The sequence below is a fragment of the Apis mellifera genome, linkage group LG7 (genome assembly GCF_003254395.2).
Source record: "Apis mellifera strain DH4 linkage group LG7, Amel_HAv3.1, whole genome shotgun sequence".
NCBI classification, from domain to species: domain Eukaryota; kingdom Metazoa; phylum Arthropoda; class Insecta; order Hymenoptera; family Apidae; genus Apis; species Apis mellifera.
This window is the reverse complement of record NC_037644.1, coordinates 8378225-8393733: the sequence shown is the minus strand read 5'-3', so window position 1 is coordinate 8393733 and position 15509 is coordinate 8378225. Positions and strand designations below refer to the sequence as shown.

Genomic DNA, 15509 nt, shown 5'->3' with positions numbered 1-15509 from the left:
ATAATCTTTGCGTGACATTGCTTTTACTTGATCAAGCTGTTAGTGAAGTTATTACTTTTATTCTGTTACGGTGAAAGGAAGATCTCGGTGTTGCATTATGGTTCACTATGAATTTACTAACGTCACGTTCCAAAGAAATCTTCTATAAAAACTTTGGAATTGTCAATTCAGTGAAAATTTACTTACGCTTTTCGTATCATTTCACTGATTTTATGAGCTCCATTATTCATTGTTATTATATCGATCATAGAAAATTAATCATACAGTACATGTATGTATGTATTTGAACACTAGTTGCTTCAACGAAGGTCAATGAACAGTATTGACACCTGGTTTCGATGTTTTTACGATCGTTTCCTTTCAAAATATTATAAATGCGATAATATACGATATATACTTTTCAATTATTATACTTTGCAGTGTATTCATTTATGAATAATTCATTTTTTTTTTTTGGAGTTTTCTTAAAGGAACATTTCCTTTCCTCCATATTTTATCTAGTGAATTTATCTAGTGAAAATTGATACAATTGTTCATTTGAATGTATATCAATTATTAAAGAACATATACGATAGGTAGTAATTTTTTTCTATAGTTATCAGAATTTGAAATTTAATTTGCGAGAGAATATTTACTCGATTGATTTGTTTCGTGATATTTTTAAAGCAATTTCTTTAATTTTATCAAAAATATAAAAGGAGAAAAAAAACAAAACAAATCAATACAATATATATAATGTATTTCGGAGTAATCAGAGTAATCTTCATTTTTATATTTATCTATCATTAGCTATTTTAAAGAAAAATGTAGATTTTTGCATGATTCCATTCTTGTGATATTACATGATAAGATTCGTAAAAAATTCACCGATTTCCATTATAGAATCATTTAATATTTAGTATTGAACATGTTAATGCTATTGAAGAATTTTTACTTGATAAAAAATAAATTATTAGCTGTTCTTATATAATCCATTTTCAAAATAAACAATTAATAGATTTTATTTAAAATTCTAAATTACTAAGAGAACTTAATTTAAATATATAAATAAAATATTTTTCATTATAATATATACGTAATTATTTGATAATTATGTAAGAAATAGACGAAAGAAAAATCACAGACAAATTATTACTCTTTATTTGTTCCTTTTAACATTACATTTAGAATTTAATTAAATAGTTTATAACTTTGATTTAAATATTTATAAGTATAATACTCCTAAGTAAACGGCCATCAACATCAACTGATTCTTGATCATTTACTGATCTTTGAAATGTGATTACACTTTGCAAAAAATATCTATTTCTCTTAAAAAATCAATTAGTCAAATTATTCAATTTACTGTTTGTAATGAAAAATAAGTGTGATCAAATAACTTAAGAAATAATAAATTTATATCCGTGAGAATACTCCAAAGATGATAATTTTTATCCAATATAATTAGCAACTGCTAAATCGTGTAGTACCTTAAACGTAAAATCAAATTTTTATTTATCACATAATCACACGATTTCCTTTTTTTGAAATATACTCGCTTTGAGGCACACTCTGATATCATACTTCCATCACGGAGAATACACATTTTCAAACATGAAAAAAAAAAAAAAGAAAGAAAGAAAAGACCGATAACTTCATTACATCAAAATCGCCATCTTTCCCTTTGTCCCCGGTACTCGAAATTTATCCGAAAGATGGGACAAAGGCATGGAAAGTACCGACGAATATTTCAAAGGTATAGAAGTCGTGTAGTCTCCTCTCTTCAAACAAATGGTAACCTTATTTCAAAAACCGAATTAACTTCCAGATCTAATACGTTCGAGGCAAGTTTTACCCGAACTTGTGATGTATATTCATGAAGTTTCTTTTCAGTCTCGATAAGCGAAATACGGCCTTAATTTCGCCGGATTTTGCTTGGTATTTTCCTCTTTGAAAAATTTCTTCCACCCATTTCGATTTTGCATACTTTTGCCGGGCGAAAAAAGAATGTTTTTCTGTGTGTAATCTAAATACCGGTACTTGGAACGCAAGGTCGGTCGATCGGCAACAACGTCATCGAGGCGATGGCAAATGTTGCGGTGAAAGTTTATCCCGCGCGTGGTAGGGATCTCCACGTTCATGCTGGAATGAACACGGAATCGTTTCTTACGTGGAACGCCTTCGCCACGGCTCGAGAATTTCACGTAGGTATATATATATATAAAACCACGTGAAAATAATTGTTCGCGTTATTATTTAACGCGAACTCGAAAAGCACGTCGTTCGTTTATTTTTTTCCGCGTCGAATGATTAATTTTAATCGTCGTATCCGATTCGTGTGGACATCTTCTTTCTTCTCCCCGACGATTCACGCTTCGACGAATATTATTCAATTTGATTTCGCTCGAAACGTTCGACCAACTTTAAAATTGATATCCCTTTGTCCCCTCGTTATCATCAATTTGTAAATCTGCCACAACATTGTCTTTTCGTTACGTGTCATGTCATTAGCGTCGTGCGTTTCTTATCGTTCGTTTCCTTCTCGATTTATGCGAGAGATCGCAACAAGGATGCATACATACGCGATGCATTTACGATTTTTATTTATATTTCGACTGCAACGGAAAAAAAAAAAAAAAATATAACGTTGAAGAATGAAACTTTCGGATGTGTGTGACGTGATAAAGTGATTCTCTTTCAATGGATTCGAAAGCAGTGTTTACACATTTTAGCCTCGCACATACGCTCGTACATACGTGATAACATTACGAATTTGCTAAGTTAATAGTAACGGTAATAATAATATAATAGTAATAGTTATTGTATGTAACTGTTTCTATTGTTCTCGGCTAATCGATGATAGAGTGGAAACGGAATGGAACGTTGGCCTCTTCATCATTTTACATCGTGAAAATCAAACGGTATCGTGATATATATATATATGTAATAAATGATATTAATTTTGAATAAGGATTACTTTTGAGAGTAAAAACTCTTGAAAATTGAAAGTTTAATAATTTTTGAGTGTTTGATAATCTTAAATTTATATTCATAGGTTAGATAGAAAAGAAATCACAATTCTACAGAATTAGGTTAGGTTTTTCAATATGGCGGCTCAGTTATTTTCTGTATTATTTATATATCGATAAAATTGATGTATTTAAACACCATTCGATTTATACAATTTACATATAATGTTCTTCTTTAAATCAAACGATTTTTGTTAAAATTTTAAAAATAGTTATATGAATAATTATGAAATTTTTCACATCGTTAATTTCTTTTAAAAAAAAGAAATGGATCTTTTTTTATAATATATCAGAATATAACTTGAAATTTTTTTTAAATTTACGAGAAACGAGAAAGTCACGATTTTTTCTTTTTCTTCAGATTGATACATATATTTTTTCTTACATTTTATAACGTAAGTGATTGTCGAGATGAATTCAACGACCTATTACACGATAAGGTTTAATGAGCGCGATAGCAATAGAGGAAAGCGAGAATATCGAATGTTTCGCGATTCGTTCGTTGATGAATTTTCAATAACGAGGATTGTCACAATTTTCTTGCCACTTTTCTATCCAAGCAAGATCGTAACGACTTTTATAAGAGAAATAATTCTTTTATTCTTTATCACGTCTTTACACGCCATGTTGAATTTATCTTCTGACAATTGTTTATCGCATTTATTTAAAAAAAAAAGTCACGAGTGGTATTGTAAATTTATTAAGTTGATTGTTGATTGGTATTGTGTAACATAAAACAATGGAACTTATGTTTTTTCTCTTCCAAATTTTTTGAAAATTTATCGCTCACAAGAGGGACACTAGGAGGAATTTATAACGTGAACACTTTGTATGGTATTGCTCGTCTAGCGAGATTTCTCAAGAAAAATTTACGGTGCAATATACTCGTATCATTTTATACACGTACTTCATTATACCGAAACGTGAATGTAAATGTGATGCACGAAGAAACGTGTGTTGTTATAAAATAAAAAAAGTGTATACGTGTAACATACGTTATTAAAATTTCTCATTCATTAATTTTATCTCTTGCAAAAAAAGTGCAAAAATTCTAGGTATTTTGGAGTTACAAAATGATAAAAAATTATACTTGGTCTGTTTATCGAAATCCATAATTGTATTGAAAAGGTCACTCGAATCAGCTGTTTTCTCTCGCTCTCGTTCATTTGTTTTATGCGCGAAATATTTTTTTCTGAAATTATTATTACTTTGAAATCAACGCTGATGAGGGAAAAATTTTAAATTAACAAAAATATACAAAAACCAGGCCAATGACTAGAAAATGACAATTATATTTCTTTTACACAATAATCGCATATGCAAATTTTATCCTGAATCCACGATTCTAAATTCTTTTATCGTTTCGTTCTTTCCTCTTAATAAATTCTTAAATCTATTCTTATCCGAATGAATGATCGAAATTCATTTTATCATTAATTAATTAAATCCAAAGAATCTCTTATTCTTACCTTCGTCCGATAAATAGTTCGAGAAATTACTTCGATCCATTTTTCCAACATACGAACTTGCTTTACATAGTGCACTCTATCGGTCAACTTTGTTACGAAAACAATATAGAATCGTATAGCCGAGATCCACCATTCGTTTTTCGAAAGATGTTCGAACGAGTAGGTATCTGGTTTCTTGATTCACCGTTAGTAACTTACATCCTCTGGGTCATCGGCCATATACGATATAGAATAGAAGCGAGTAGAGTCCATAAGGCTGACTCTGTGAACGCCGTATGATACTTCAACCAGATCCCTCCCCCCCCCACCACCAAAGTTTCTTCCGCGATAATATACAACGTCAGATGTCCTTTTAGAAGCATCGGACTGGCACCAGGCGTGCGCGCAGCCCATCTAACTTTTGCGCCTGGTATTAATTTCTCACTGGTGTATACACATTTTTATGGAAGTCGTCAGAAGCCTGTTCTTTCAAACCGCGAACTACTCTCTGGATGTCGAAGCGATAACTTTCGTTTCCTTTGCGCCGAGAAAGTAATCGGCGAATGGTTAAATTGACTTCTCGTAAAAGGGTGAAAAGTTTTAATTAAGGTGTCAACGGGAGTTGCATACACTTATTTTCGCACTGGTTTCGCGCGGGCAAAAAACGGTGCGAACGCTTTTCTTTTGTCCTCTTGGCGCTGGTGTCGCTTCTATTGTTATTTATTCTCTATTGTGCCACGTTTCCATTCGTGATATTATAAATAAATTGTATTACGACGGACTCTTCTCAACTTGGTAATGTCTTACCGAGGAGAGGTATAATTTTATAAGTAAAATATTCCTTGTGGTAATGTTTTTTTAATGCAATTATTGAAATTAGAATAGGAGTGTTTTTAGTCGATATTGTTCAGTATTGGAAAATTTCAATTTAATCTTAATCGTTGATTAAAGAATTGAGAGAGTTTTTGACCAAATGAGCAATTCAGTAATATATATATATATATATCATTAAAAAGTTTGGGAAAGGAATATTGACTTCTTCTTTTTATCATGTCTCTCTTTTGGGATTCAGACTACCAGGAATGAAAAATAGAATGGACGAAGTCTGAATGCATGCAATCATCGAACAGTACAGATTCTATTCTTAATTGCAGTTTTTTTTTTTTCTTTCACTTTTTGCATAAAGTTTATTTTCGTTATCTTCAGTAGTTTTGATTTAAATTTACAAAACATTTGCATAATTTATCGAAGTAATAATAAGTTTTGACAATCAAAAATATTTTAATTTTTATGAAGTAAACAATGTCGAATCAATGTGATGTGAGGCAAAATATATATATATATAAAAAATAATAATTTAAACTTTTTGTACATTATGATGGAGAACAGCAAAGTGGAAAAAAACAAAATGGAAATTAGAAGCAAATATTTACCTAACCGATAGAGATTCTGGAAAAATTATTTTCTATTTAATATTCTATGACCTTTCCGTATCCACGTATAATTGCTTTTATGCGCGTTGACATTAAAGTTATTAAATGTATATCCATTCCAGCTTTTCTCTTTCGTTATTTTCTCTCTGACTGGAAAAAAAAAAGAAAAAATAGAAAAAAAAAATTTATATCATTTTCCTTCTTTAATTTATCTCGTATCAGATATTAACATGCTCGGCGTTCATACATCTTTATTCCTTCGAATTTCAAAAATTGCATTTTATATACGGTGTTCGTTGAAAAATTTTTCGTAGGGGTTGGTTATCGAATTTGCACGATAAATTTAAACAGGATTAAATTTTATATATATATATATATAAAAGAGGAGAAGATTGAGAAAGAGATTTTTTTTTTATAAAAATTCCTACTATTACTAGATCATCATCGTCCTAATAATCAACCGCCACGTCATTCATGTCACGGATTCTTCATCCGCTGTACAAGTTTCTAATAATAATTATATAATTTTCAAGCGATAATAATCCTCGTTCAACAAATTCCTTTCACTCCACGTTGTGGAAATACGTTTCACGATTTTACCACGATTATTTTGGCTTTGATAAATATCTAAGTGTCGTGCGATTTCTGATCTCTTGGCCTCCTGCCGTATGTGGAAAGTATTTATATGCAAGTAGGCTATTCTCGATAAGGATGCTAGCGGAAATGAATCTTTCTGAAAGATGTCTCACTCTTTTTTCCTTTTCGTTTCATTCCATTACGTTGTATCAAATTGAATGTATCTTTCAATGCGACGTATCGTTTATCTTGTAAAATTTATAATAATAATAATAATAGCAAAATAAATTGTTAAAATTATTGTTGAAAAAATAGTTTCTGTAATTTATATAAAATTGAAACGAGATATATTTTTTAGAAAGATTCATTTATTTATTACAGATTTAGAAATAGAGTTTTTTTTTCACTTATACTTAGTGACTTAAATGCTCCAATTTTTATAAAACTTTCACACACAGTGCTATGTTAGATAGTTTTTGAAAGTTGTCTAGCAAGTATCATAATTGTAACAGTTAAGTCTTTCTCTTTTATTAATTGTTTTATCACTGTTCAATTTAAAGTTAAATGTTTCTTTTTCTTTTTTTTTTTTTGAAAAAGATTAATAAATTACAAATTGTTGAAAATTTTATTTATACGCGATTAAAGAAGCGCATAATATAAATAATGATGATAAAAATTGAATAAAATAAAAATGAATTAAAAGTAAGATAAGATTTTCATTTATAAAAGGTGAATAGGTATTTTAAATCTCAGCATTTAAATTTTATCTTCTTTTACATTTTCCATATTATTTCCATTTTATTATCGAAAATATCTTTCTTCATTGTTTTCTGTATATTTCAAAAATATCACACAGTATGTACCACACTTCTTCTATGCTCGGTTGAAAAAATTCGATGAAAAAGGAAGAAAGTAAATCCGTAAAGTTTTTTTCAAAGAAGAGAAAAGATCGATCAATATATAATAATTATTAACGTAATAATTATAACGTTAATAAAAATATATATTGTTAACGTAATGTGAAATTTTTTTATTAACGTAATAATTATAACGTTAATAAAAATATATATTGTTAACGTAATGTGAAATTTTTCAATTATCTATATCCTTTTTCTTTTTCGACCGATCTATCTCTAAAGATTAAATATGCGCGTGTAATAATATACATTCATGTTCACAGTTGAGAAAAATTCTGAGACCCATAGCTTCATGCCAAACTTGTTTCTATCCGGCGAATGATAAATCACTTTCCGGATACTCGTACATCTGTTTCTCTGGTTTCATATCGTATCTATCATATTGCTCGCTAAAATACCAACGTCTACGCTTCATTACAAATTCCATAGCATAACATATCGAGCATAGCTTTTTCTTACGCCTCTACAATTTGTCTTCGTGTTTGTCGTATTATTATTTTAAGGAATATTAATGGTTAATGTTATCTATTAAAAAAAACTCTTTTTTAAAAATTATCCACATTGGAAGATTAAAAATTGCATTTTGCAACTGGGAAAAATTATTACGATAGCATAACAGAATATGTTAGATAGTGCAATATTATTCTTTATTTCGAATAAAGTTAGTCTCAATTATAATGATTTATCAAAATCACAAAAAATAATTCAAAAACAGAGAAAATGTACGAAAAAAAAAAATAAATAAATAAAGAAGAAATGTTATCTATATAGGATGCAATTGTAATGAAGTATGTCGAGGATCGAAGCAGCGAAATGGCGGTAAATTTAAACCGATGTAATATAAAATAAAGTTCTATTCGTTCTGTTATAATTTTAAATAGAACTGAAGAATTGAGATAAGATACTTTATTATATTGCAGCTATTTTGCAAAGCAAAAGGCGACACTCTGAACATCATCTTTGATGTTATTAATAATTTACATTAATCTTATAAAAGCTTAAGAATTAAGCTCACGAAAATATACGTTATTAAATATTTATCAAACAAATAAATATATTATAAGTAAATCTAGCCAATTTTCAATTCTCTATTCATCGATGATTAATCCGAAGGAAACTGAGAAACTTTTTGCCGAATGGACATGGTATTATTTCGTCTCTTTCTAGAAGTGGTTTTTTGTCGCTCTCGTATATAATCCATAGTACCTCTATAACGGTTTAACTCAGCGTTGCCCACACGCGGTGGTATACATCGTTGGTATCGAGCATGGAGAAACGAGATACGCTTTCTACGTACTTGTGCACGCGTATACGTACTCTCGAGCCAGACCGTTGGAATCGCACACGTTTAATTCATCCGTGTACATCTACGCGGCGACACGTGCACGTTGCAATATTCACTGGTGCGCACCTTCGCCTCTAAGATCGTTGCGCACGTTGTGTCCCACGGCTTGGCCAAACAAGTCGTAACCGACGCTTAAGTGTCCTTGATAGGATGCGGGATGCAAACGCCATAAAAGGATCGAACGTAGACGCGGCATTTTGCCGGGTATGCAAAATAGGGAGACATTTTACAGGTTATTACGTTCGAAAGTGAATATCGGAGATTGTTATTGTTCGTGCTGGAATTAGTTGAGCAAGTTTTGATGGGTATAATAATGGGAAATAAATTGATAAATTTTTCTTGATTCTTTGAAGAGATTTTATTTATTTATAGTAAAAGTATATATAATATTGTTCCAAGTAATACATTATTTTATTCTTTATATAAGATGTATTCAATTTTATAAATGATTAATTAATTTATATATATTTAATACTTATAATTATATAAAACAGATTTCGTTGTGTTTCAAATACAAAAGTTTCAATTATGACACAATATTGAAAATTGTGAAAGTTTATAAAAGATCGAAGCGAATTTAAATATTAAACGTTTTATTACTTGTGATATAAAACAATCTACTTCAAAATTTATTTTCTTCAATTAAAAACACAATTTTTCAGACAAGCTTGAGGAAACTATCTTTACAAAATAAAGAAATAAAAACTATGATAAATAAACTTCATAAATATACAACGTTATTATTACTTGAATACATATTATATATCATTCGAATATACGAATATTCGATATTCATATTTTTTTATCTGGATTTCGTTAAAATCCTATTGATTAATAAAATTGATTTATAAAAGGCTTTGTAAAAGTCATAAAAGTGATTGGAGTTGTTGTTTCTTTTTTTTTTTCTTCCTAACATCGAGGTCGAGATACGCCATATTTAAAAAAGGAAAAAAAGAAACCAATCTCCAGTAACGGTTTGGTGCCCGGTGACGAACGAGAGAATTTCTGGAAAGTCTGTTCCGCGGTTGTTTTCATTTTGTTATCAATCGGTGGCACGGTATCGCTCTATCGTAGGTGGAAATTGGAAAAAGGGATGGAAACAAGTGTATGCACAGTTACACGAAACGTATATATATATATATATATATATATATATACGAGAATTCAACTGTTTAGCAAAAAAAAAAAAAAAAAAAGCGTCGTTACAGTTAACGGTTTCATCAATCGATTAACGGGTCTCACCCGTTTCACGGTTGGACGAACACGGAAAAACTGATTTCACCTATTTTCGCTCAAATTATCCCTTGTTTCCTAGTTTTTTTTTTTTTTATCTATCCACCGCTCGACCGTGTCACTTCCACTAGCTAGTGGAAAATAGCTAGTGGAAACATATGAGCAAAGGAATACTGGATAATTTTAACGATACGTTTCAATCAGATAGGCCAACTATCAAAGGATAGTTTTATACTGAAGGAAAATAATTTTAATGTGTATGTTTGCTGAATCAAAGGAATCGAATATGCGCTCGATTAAAAAAAAAAAAAAAAGAAGAAAAAATAGATTCTGCGCGTGAAAAAATATTTTGTTTTGCAGATGCTTTATTTACAAGTTATATACAGGTAAAGTTTATTTCCTCTTGGAATATTTGTTTTTTTCTTTTTTTTCCCATTCAATAAACAAAAGAGAATCATAGAGAGAATGTAGAATGATAAGATTGTTTCGATTTCTGATGTAAAATTTTTTCTTGCTATGAAATGAATAAGTTTTTCGTAAAATATTTTAATTATTTTGTTCAACTTGTTATAAAGAGGTTTTATTCATTCTAGTTCTAATCTATAATATTCTCTAATAGACAAATTTGTATAATTTTTGATAAATGTTATTTTATCTTGGAGTTAATTAATCTATTAATTTATTATTTACTACTTGACTACTTTAAAGAACCCATTCCTCTTTTTAAATAAATTCTCAAGATCAAGATAATTCGTAACGTACGCAAACCTTGGTGTGAATGTGAAGATAAGCCGAGATAAAGTCTCGGGTGAATTGTCGAGGGGTGAAAACTTTGCGTAACATACTTTACACATTCCGATAGAAATCTGCGATCAAATGAAATTTTTATCTTGGGAGAAAACATATTTGTACAAGTTAAACGATCATCCGTTTGTATTTGACGATTATATTCGATTCGAGATTTCTTAAAGAAGCCTTCTCAATTTAGAATTTTCAAAATGAAAAAATAATATAAAAAATAATAATAAAACTTCGAATCTATTGAACTGCATAAAGATTAAATGAGAAAAATTCTCTCGAATCGAGAGATATTTACATAGAGAGATTCATCCCTTGAGAAACAAAAGGGAAGAAACTGTTGCTCTAAACTAACTTACACGCGTAAGCTAATTTCCCAAAGACGTTTTAAATACGAACTACCCGGCTAAATATACAACGGCTGTTTAAAGGCATTATTGTGGAATTTAGCGAGTAAGTAGACGTTGTGTATGTCGCGGGAGGAGAGGGACGGGCGTGCAACTTTCCTCATTAACTTGAACTCTCGTTTTTCAAACGCGGCAAAAGCGACGGTGCCGTATCCACCGCCGCGCCATCTCTAAACCCGAATTGCGCAACGCACAAGATTTCGCTTCTATTCATATACACTCGCGCGTGAGAGAGAGAGACTCGTGATTCTCGAAATTCTGCGATACAATTGTGGAAACCGTTCATTGTTGGCCGGGGCAACGCATTGTTCTCCCCCTTGTCTATCGCCTTCTCTCTTTCCATCTTATCGATTTACGTATACGTGCGTATATATATATATATTTATAGAAGATTTGGGACAATTTTCCTCTTTTTTTTTTCCAATCGTGTGGACGAATAAGAGGAATAATTGAAAGAATATGACTGATTGTAAATGTTTATAGTTGGGAGAATTATAGTGGAAATTGTAACACGATTATTTAATTGAATTAAGTTAGATTGGAAGAAATTTTATCCTGCTCGTGAATTCGTTAATTTTAACAGTATTGATATATTATTACAGCAGTATATAAATAATACCAAGAGTAATTAATTGAAATAGGTTACAGGATTAAAAGAATCAATTGTTATCGTTAATTATTTACTATTTTTCTTACGATATAAAAATTATTCATTTTATAAATATCTAATGGATTAAACCAATGATAAACTTTTTATTAAATTCGATCTATCTTTTCGAGATTGATCAATTCAAATTCGCAAATGAAAGCAAAACGTATCATATTATCGTTTAACAAGATTTTCCCACGCTCGGATTTAAATAATTCTTCCAACAAGAATTTCCAATCTCGTAAAATTTTCTTTCGCTAATTAACGTTGCATAACGCAACGAGACGAAACGTTTCTTTCGCGTGCTCGATGCGGCTCGAAGATTGCGGCTAAATATCAGTAAATGGGACAAAAGCGATGAAGAAGTTACTTAGAGCGTTCTCCAATTCGAAAGAGGGGAAGTCTCTCGTTTCGTATACGCAAAAAAAAGCGCGTTACTTTTTTCAATTTTTTAAAAATCGTAAATTAAACCCTCCTTGTCATCAGAGGCACGAAAAAAATTCCATTCTACATTTGAAGAATCCTCCTCCTGATTTCACTCGTGAATTATTTTACACACAACTTGGTAATTTTATAATACAATAATATATAGTGTATTATATAACTTGATTTACAACTCTTCGAGCAATGTAAATCAGAAGATTTAAATAGAATTTTAATTATCCAAAATATATATATATATATATATATATATCCCGCGCAGAGATGGAAGCAGCGCCGATTTCCGCTGCACTTTCCTCCCCCGTTTCCTTCCCGTTCGAGTTACGGTTCCGTAGCATTGGCACGTGTCGCCTAGCCAGTTCTCTATTGCTCCATTATACGGGATAAATGAAAAGGTACGAGTCATGAATGCGCGGCACGTGACTTCGACGCGTCACGTTTTTGATCCTTCCATGCGCACACCCCCCACCTCGCCCCCGCTCGCTCCCTCTTTGTCGCCCTCGCTCGCTCCCTCTTTGTCGCGCTCGCTCGCTCCCTCTTTGTCGCGCTCGCTCGTCCCATCCACGAAATAGACGCGTTAGACGGGCGGAATATGGTGTAACGTTGGATATCCTGGCGGAATACCTGGCGCGCCCCCGCCCCCCTTTTTGCCTCGCTCGGGAACGAATTTTGAATTTGTCGGGCGTGCCACTTCCTAAAAATACTTCCATTAGAGCCCGCGTTACGCCGCCACGCATATAAATTTCGCGAAGGGCGCGTTGAGATTCCGCGACGGAAATCGGTCAATGGACGAAGATCGGTGTGGAATTTTACGGGGGAATCTAATTTCCAAATCTTTTTAAAATTATTTCGATTTTAGATTTTAGATTTTTAGAGAATATTACTTTATATATTCGTCATCGACAGTTTGAAAAATGAATCTCATCAAGTGTAATAAATATTTGGATAAAGGCAAATCAAATCTAGGATCTTGATAAAAATTTCTCGATTTTGAATTAAATTTAAACACCAAAAATTTAAATTTGATTTTTTGTTTTCTTTTGAAGTACGATAATTAAAATAATTTTTTTCAAAATCTTCGATTTGACAGGGAAAAATTTCGAAAAGTATAATAAAATTTTAATAAGTAAGAAAATTTTTCTTTCGATCGAAGCATTACGTTATTTTACATACCTCTTTCATTATGTTGGTCGGTTTGCGAATTTGTGTTTTCCGCTCGTTAACTGGAAATCTCTAGACGAGGCTTCCGTGCATATTCAGATCTCGTGCTGTTATGCTAATGTTATTATCATATAAGCATTTACAAAGGTATTTAATCGTCAATTAAGTAACCGTATTATTACGAGCTCTTCTTGTACAAAGAAAAAGCGCATTTGTTTATTAATTACAATGGAGCGTGGATTATTTAAACGTCGATTACCTGAATTATTTGATAAAATTTAAATTTATCATCAATCTAAATCTTTAAGTTAAATTCTATCTTTTTTCCAATGCATTTCTTTCATTAGATATATTTTTACAATATAAATATCCATTATTTGAAAATTGTTTAATCATCACTAATTTGATTCTTCTTATTTATTCATTGATATTCGATTTTTTAAAGTCGTAAGTATTTTTTTTTTTTTTATATTTTTATTCTGTATTCATAGTTCGTGTAAACAAGTTCAATCGTATGCGAATAATTCACGTCATGAATTCCACGTTGCGATCAAATGTTAATATATCGATATATCGAGATGTCGAGAATGATGTCAAAACGGAAGCTTAGATAAAAACTTCGATGATAAAAGTTTCTCGATATGGAAAAATTAAAATTTTTATATATAAAAATGTGTATATAAAAGAATCAAAGTATCAAAGTTTGATCATCCATTTCCTTGTGATGTAACTATATTATTCATCGAATTCTTTAACAATATATCATAGATTTGGACCGATTTGTCGAGATAAACGAAAGAAATGAAACGCGACATCGATATGTCACGTTTTCGATCCGATGCTTTCTTTCGTGGGGATCCCTGTCGTGTCGAAAGTCCCTAGGGAATCTGGGGAAAATATGAAAGGAGGTTATGTACGTTTGCATGTATCTTACGCATACCTTACACGTACGTCATATGTAAAAATAAGTATAAATATGCAATATCTGTAAGCTTGTGAATGTTATTTTGTACACAGTGCAGTGGAATATCTATCTCGTGACATTTAAAACAAGCTAGTTGAATCTCTTTTCATTGAACGAAAGAAGTTGAAGATAAGAAAAGTGTCATGCGGTTGAATGAGCTAATGTTAAAAAATGATATTCGTTTCAATCTTGATCTCTTTGAAGTAACAATTTTTAAATAATAATTTTTAAAACCTCATCTTCCTTGTCATTTTATATTTTGCGTATCATAGAATGAAATTCACTAAATTCAATCAATCATTAATAAGAATTTTATTCTTGGAATAAATATATTTTTCTTCTTAAATAACAATCGCAAAAATAATGTTTCAAATAATCAATGGATGTTTATAAATATATATATAATTATTTTAAATCTTGGAAAAGAGTTATTTCAATTAATAATTTCATTTAATATATTTTAAATAAAAATATTTTTTAAAACTACTTTTCAGTTAAAATATTCAGTATATTCAGTATTGGTTATTTAACATGATTTTTCTATCTTGAAAAATATAATTTCATATTTTTTTCGACATGAAATTTTATACCTTAGGAACAATAAAATGACTACGAAATTTTCGTACACTTTATGCGAAGCTCAATTAACGAGTTGTGTTTTATCAAAATTAATGAAAATTCTGTTTTTAATGAAACCCTGTGAGTTATACATGGTGCAATTATAAATCAACTCTTAACGTTTCCATATGTCTTTTTTTCATATATGTAATGGCGCAAAATAGAGGAAAAAATTTAAATAATATGCTTCTTATTGTTATATTACTTTATTATAAAATAATACATCGAAGAAAATAAGTTGATAAAATTTTTAATAGAATTCATTTCATCTTCGTCAATGAGATTTTTTATTGAAAAAAAAATTTCTATATAAATACACGTAAAACTTTCACCATTAATTTTCCTTTTAATTTGAATTTTATTGAAAAACTAAAACTTTTGCGATGAATCTATCATTATATAATAATATAACAGAATTTATTTTATTAATCCTTTAATTGATCAAAAAATGGATCATTTTGATCTTCGTCAAAAGTGATTTAACAACAACAATAATAATAAGCAGTTATTA

The 15509-nt window shown here is 30.4% G+C and overlaps 1 protein-coding gene across 1 annotated transcript in view; it reads left to right on the top strand.

Moving 5' to 3' along the window:
• LOC409212 (cadherin-87A) overlaps nucleotides 1–15509 on the top strand; it is a 255208-nt gene that overhangs the window by 702 nt on the left and 238997 nt on the right. The gene's annotated exons all lie outside the window — the stretch shown is intronic.